A 6,490-nucleotide genomic window follows, 5' to 3' on the forward strand; every position below is an offset into this window, starting at 1 on the left:
TTCATGAGTCCCAATCTGGTTTTAGGGCTAACTACAGTCCAGAGTCCGCTCTGCTGGAAGTGACTGAATTTCTCAAGAGTAAGCTGGACCAGGGAGGCAAGGCTGTTCTGATACTGCTTGATCTGTCGGCGGCCTTTGATACGGTCCCACATGAGAGGCTCCTGGAGAGACTTGCTAACATTGGCCTGGTCGGGGATTGCCTTAACATGGATGTCATCCTTCTTGGCAAATAGATCTCAGGACATCTGCCCCCCCCCCACCCCCGTCCCATTTCTCATCCCTGGTTCCGGCCATGAATGTTGATTTCCCTTAGGGCTCCATTCTCAATCCTACACTCTTTAATATAGATCTATCCCCCCTTGCATTTCTGGTAGAGGAAGAGGGAGCCAAAATTGTTTGCTATGCTGATGACAGTCAGCTGATTTTTACACGTGAAAAAGGAACCGACTTTGACGGGGCAAAGATTAGGTCTTGCCTCAAAAAGGTTTTTAACTGGCTTAAGATCAATTAGCTAAAGTGCAATCCTGACAAAACTGAAGTTGTTTTCTTTGGTAATCCAGAAACGCCTCACTGGAGCTCTTGGTGGCCAAAAGATCTGCCGCCCCCGCCTGCGGAAAAGGAGAACGTAAAAAACATAGGAATTGTCATAGACAAGACACTCTCCATGCGCCTTCAAATCCAAAATCTAACTGGCACTTGCTTTGGCATACTCCGGATGCAAAAAAAAATTCCTGCCACTGTTACCACTTGAGAGCAGAAAGATCGTGGTGCAGGTTCTAGTGACATCAAAGCTTGACTATGTCAACAGCTTGTACCTCGGCCTTCCAAATCCCTTATCCAGTGCCTACAAGTGGTACAAAACACAAGCCATCCTGAGACCTAAACCCAGATCTAGTATGACCACTATTCTTAAGTCTCTACACTGGCTCCGCAGAAAAGAACGGATCGACTTCAAAGCGATGACCATCTTCTTTAAAGCTTTCCACAGCTTAGGAGCTGGTTACCTGAATAAGTTCGTTAATTGCAAAAACAACATCTAGACCCCTAAGATCTTCCAATGCCAACCTGGCCATCGTGCCTAAAATATGCCGTGCCCGCACTGGAGGCAGATCCCTCAGATTTCTAGGCGCATAATTGTGGAATAGACTCCCTGAGTCTCAGAGACTAACCACAGACCTACTCTCTTTTAGGAAGAACTTAAAAACCTGGCTTTTTAATAACTGATGGGTCTTTTACGCACATTTTCCTCCCGCTGTCATGTGCCAGGACACTCGAGTAGCTGCGCGCTTTATTAAATACACTATTTCATTTCATTAGGTCCCTAACAGTGCAAAGGGACACTCGTCCAAATTTTAGGGGCCATATTTATGAGGTCTTGCTTCACTTTTATGCCACCGGTGCGTCACTTTTTGTGACGCACCAGCAGCGTAAAAAATGTGCCATGTTGCGCCGTATTTACAAAGTGACGCATCTAGGCAGATGCATCACCTTTTTAAACCCCGGCACCACATTATATCTGCGCCAGGTATAATGTATGCAGGGTGGTTGTGCCCCTGCAAAAAGCCTCGTAGAAGTGGTGGATTGAAATCTATGAGAACTCAGTGCGCCACTTCTAGGACGCCATTGCATCAATATCTTACACCTGCCTCACTGCAGGCTTAAGACTGATGCAGGCCCTTTCACATGGGACTTGCCCCATGTGAAAGGACACACTGCTGGAGTTGCATCTATTTTCAGACACACCCCAGCAATGCATCACTTTTGCGCCTACAGATACGTCAGAAATACTGACGTATCTGTAACTCCATGCAACATGTTGCGTCATACAGTAAATATGACGCATCCATCATGTCGCAAGGAGGGCGCACTAAGAAGTGACTCATCTGTTTTCACACAGCGATACATCACTTCTCATAAATAAGGCCCTAAATGTGTTTACATCTAATATTCAGGGATAGATATGTGTGTTTTCAATATTGTAACACAGCAGCAGCTCACCAATATTACTGCAAATAATCTCTGTGAAACCCTCCCATTTCTTATATGTTAGGGCTTGTTTGATCTAAAAGAAACTTTTTTTATGTATATTGCATGAAACATAAACACAACATTTCTCTGCAAAATGGCTGCACTAGACTCTCACACATCAGGTACATAAATAATAAATTAAAGGAAAACAGTATTTAAAACAATCTGTTTAAGAAATATTCAAGGTCATTGGGGCAAAACTCTGGAGAACAGAGCTGACTCTGTCAGGGGGCCCCCTGAAAGGCTGGGGCCCTGGGCCAGAGCCCACTTTGCCCATGCATTAAAACGTCTCTGGCTGTGACCGTAGAGTGGAACGGAGAAGTAATAACCAGAAACATCTAATGGTTTAAGAGAGTGCCCAGGGCCAATGTTGAGAGTCAAAGCACCGAACTCATGGGGTATGACAACACCACCCTGGGAGAGTCCACACCCGTTCACACCAACGGGGCGTCTCCGAGCCAAATATCATCTACTCCCACCGCTGAGTGCAACCCGCAAGTAGTGACCAGTGAGGGAGGAACCGTTAGTCCCACAAGGGGCCGAGTCATCATCAACATCAATACAACCTCAGGCCTAACCCTCGGCCAAACCGAAGACTGGCAGACTTTGCATGCTGCTTTATTTAAATGCAAATATTGAAAGAACTGATTTGGGATGGGATGTAACGGTCTAGTTTATTTTAGGACACCCCTGTCCCGGAAGCCATATCACACATTGTATCACTCTCTGGCCACAGCTTAAATAAAGATGCCGAGGTTGCTCGTGACTTCCGGCGCGATATAACTGCCATGAGTGTTGGTGTCTACATACATTACTGTTTTACAGCGCGCGACAGCATAGCGCGACATATGTGAGGCCTACCAGACCTCACGACACCGTGCACCATCTTTGACATCACTTCTGCTAAACTACGACTGAATTAAATCTTGCTCCAGTGTGTTTTTCTGCAGAAATAATCACCATGCCACTGAAGTTTAAAAAAAAAAAAAGAATAAATTACCCAGGCGTCTTGCAAGAATGCACAGAGGTCACCTCTAGGGTATTTTCCTTTTTTATTTTGCATTTACAGGCCAGCACGCGGTTGAAGACGCGAGTTGTGCTGCCAAAACCGGAGAACGAGAAAAATCAGCCCTCATCGCCTCCCCTTGCACCTTGCTTCTTGCATTGACATTTTTAATAAAAGCCCGGAAAACATTAATGCTCGGTTTGCATTCTGAGCTGCGAACACGCCGTCAGCTCTGATGCTCGAACAGTGGCTGCTTCTGTGTAATTCCTCTCCTTCGCGAGCTGCTAATTGAAGAAGCATATCAAGCCGCGGTCATCTCCTGGAATCAAAAATGACTCCTGTTTAGCATAGTAATGAACTAGGCGCTGATGATTAGTCCTCATGGGTTCATGGATTGGCCTTTAAAATGGCCGCCGTGTTATTTATAGCAACAATTAAAGGAGCGCTTATTAATTAGCTCTGCATCTTTCAGACTGCGCAGCAGTGAATATGACTCCTACAAGTTCTTTTTGACTGTACTTTTTGACCAACAGAAATGTAGCCAAAGCTACGCAATCTAAATTATATCGAATGCATCAGTACCGTATTAACCGAGGTTAACGCGTTATTAAGAAAACAAATTTAGACGGTTTTACCACCCTCAGAAATAAATTGCGCGCTAAGTAAGTTAAATGAAATAGTCAGTTCAATATGACTCTCGCCTGCAATTGGAATGCACCTTATTAGCGCCTGTGAGTTCAAATTAATTTACAAGTATTGTACCATAGAATCAACATTGATTGTGCTGTAACAATCCACGTCTCAGAGAGTCCATAATCTACCCGCCAGTAGCATTACTCTGAAAAACTGAATTAGAATATTGCAGTGCTGAGGAGTACTTGTGCACAAAGGTGGAGGAGCACTATATCGTATGTGATATATCACATGACAAAAATATCATATGTGCTTTAACGGCTACCATTGTATTGTCAATGTAAGTAGATTCGCAGTTAGGAATGGTAGCTCTATACATGCCTATATATATTTGCCTTGATGATGTAGCATTAGGCAATATCATGAATGCAATATTTTTGCAGGTCAGTATTGGTGACATGGATATAGTGACTTATGACAGTGCCGAAAAAATCGAGAAAGACAACCTCATAAACTACAGGTGTTTGGGGTTGTTGCAGACAGGGAGGTTGGGTGGGCTGTGGTGTGGGTGGAGATCAGAGGGTTTACTAAACCCTCTGATCTCCTTGTTTGCCTTCATGGGCACAGGTTCAAATCCTGGCAAGTCCCGCCAACAAAATGGATATCATTGAGTTGGGTGACAGCAAGAATCTGCAGTGGGCCAATAGCACCAGGAGACCTCTTACTATGAATGTGCACTTTACAAATGCACACTGTAAGTCAGTTTAATCAAGTCTTGAATACAACTGTGAATCATTGTACATGCGTATTTAGCATAATTCAATAATATAATTTCTTGAACTGGCGTATTTCAACATAACAGTATGAGTCAGTCCAACGAAGCTTCCCAGAGACATGCCAAGTAAGTTTGTATGAACAACCAGTATAGACCCAAGTTCTATCTAGTGTGAGTGTCTCTGCCCCTTCCAGATGGCCAAACGGAAGCAAATGGGAGAGAGGGAGAGTACCTCTAAAACCCTCCAGAACTCTACCCTAGACTGCTTTCTATCACGAGCGGTTAGAGCCTTAGACAAAGAAATCTTAGTACCAAAACGTCGTCTATATGTGGAGGGTGGAATCTGTTATAGCTGTAAATTCAGTCACAACCCCAAACGGGCAGTTAAGGGCTATGGAATGTGGGGGTGCTATTAAAGATCAACCCACATTGGAACCATCTTTCCCTGTGAAGTCTCCGCCAGATTCCCTTGTATCCTCGATGTCTGACCCCCTTGTTAAAAGGAAGAAAAAACTGGAACATTCTGAACCCTCACCTGTAGTAAACACCAGATCTAAGAAAAAGTCTCGGGGGATACTTATTGAGGAGCCTAACATCACTAAGCAAGCACTGTCAATTGTGTCACACCCTCAGTCTATGTCACCCATTTCCACAGGTTTATCCTCTCAAGACATATAGGGGCAGATTTACAAGCCCCTTGCGCCTCTTTTACGCCGCCGTTGCGTCACTTTTGTGACGCAGCGGCGGCGCAAAACCAGCACCATGCTGCAGGGTATTTACAACGTGACGCATCTGGGAGATGCGTCACGTTGTAAAGCCCTGCGCCAGAAGTAGGTGTTCCGGCGCAGGGAGGGCGTTCCGGCGCAGGAACGCCTCTTAAAAGTGGCTGAGTGAAATCTACAAGATTTCACTCAGTCACTTTTGAGCCCATGCTGCGTCAAAACCCTGCGCCTGCTTGAAGCAGGCGTAAGGATTGACGCAGCATTGTGAGGATAGGGCACCCCAGAGCCTTGCTGGAGCTGCGTCACACTTGCGACGCAACTCCAGCAATGCGCTGCCTTTACGGCACAGATGCGTCACGCATCCGTCCGTTTTTTGCCCCATGGTGCTCCGCATTGTAAATGCGGCGCATCCATTGTGGCGGAGCCCTGACGCACAATAACTGCCGCATCCCTGCTGATATGCAGGGATGCGAAAGTTATTGTAAATCTGCCCCTAAGACCTTAATGAATTGTTTCGAAAAAACAATAGCAAATAATCTCTCACTGATACTGGATAGGCGTGACAAACTTGAGACAATTGTGAGAAAAATTGAAAAATACATTACTTGCTCAACGATGGGGGTGGGGAATCACGGACCTGTACGATCAGAATGCCCTGATCCAGGGGGAGTATCGAATTCTGAAAGGTACATCATCATGGTGGGAAGCCACCGTTGCAACCCAACAAACCCCTTACCTGTGTCCACCTCCCAAAAGAAAGGCTATGACGTGTGGGAAGCCCCATTAACATCTAGAGCATTGACGCATATCATCCACTCAGCTGTGGAGGGGCATTTTGGTAATCCTGCAAAGCCCGCACCACCCTGAATCTATTGAAGGGAAAGGAGCAATTTCCCCTTGAAATTAGTAACAGATATCAAGCACTCACTGATCTGGATTGCTGCTAAATCGATGTTGGATTATGTCGTAGCCACAGTCCCTCAGTCCAAGGGGGAACACTGGCACTAGCAACAACATCCTAAATTGCACAGCAAATCATACCTTGCTTATTCTGCCCACTTATCACACACCCACTCAAGGCCAAATGTCTGCAAAATGAATATCTAGTCACCAGTGCAAAAATGTAGACCAGCAACTGTAGATTATATCATAGAATACTGCAGGAAAAAGATCTAAACTAAATGATCCGGAGTGGGGAAAGTAAGTGGACAGTTGTCATATATGTCTTTTCCAGGAAACCTGGACAACGGAGCAAGTGCATATGGTGGGGTTTACCACGTTTAGTATTGAGGCCAGTCGCTCAACTGCTGGCTGACCGGCTGGTGG

The sequence above is a fragment of the Triturus cristatus genome, chromosome 8 (genome assembly GCF_964204655.1).
Source record: "Triturus cristatus chromosome 8, aTriCri1.1, whole genome shotgun sequence".
Lineage (NCBI taxonomy): Eukaryota > Metazoa > Chordata > Amphibia > Caudata > Salamandridae > Triturus > Triturus cristatus.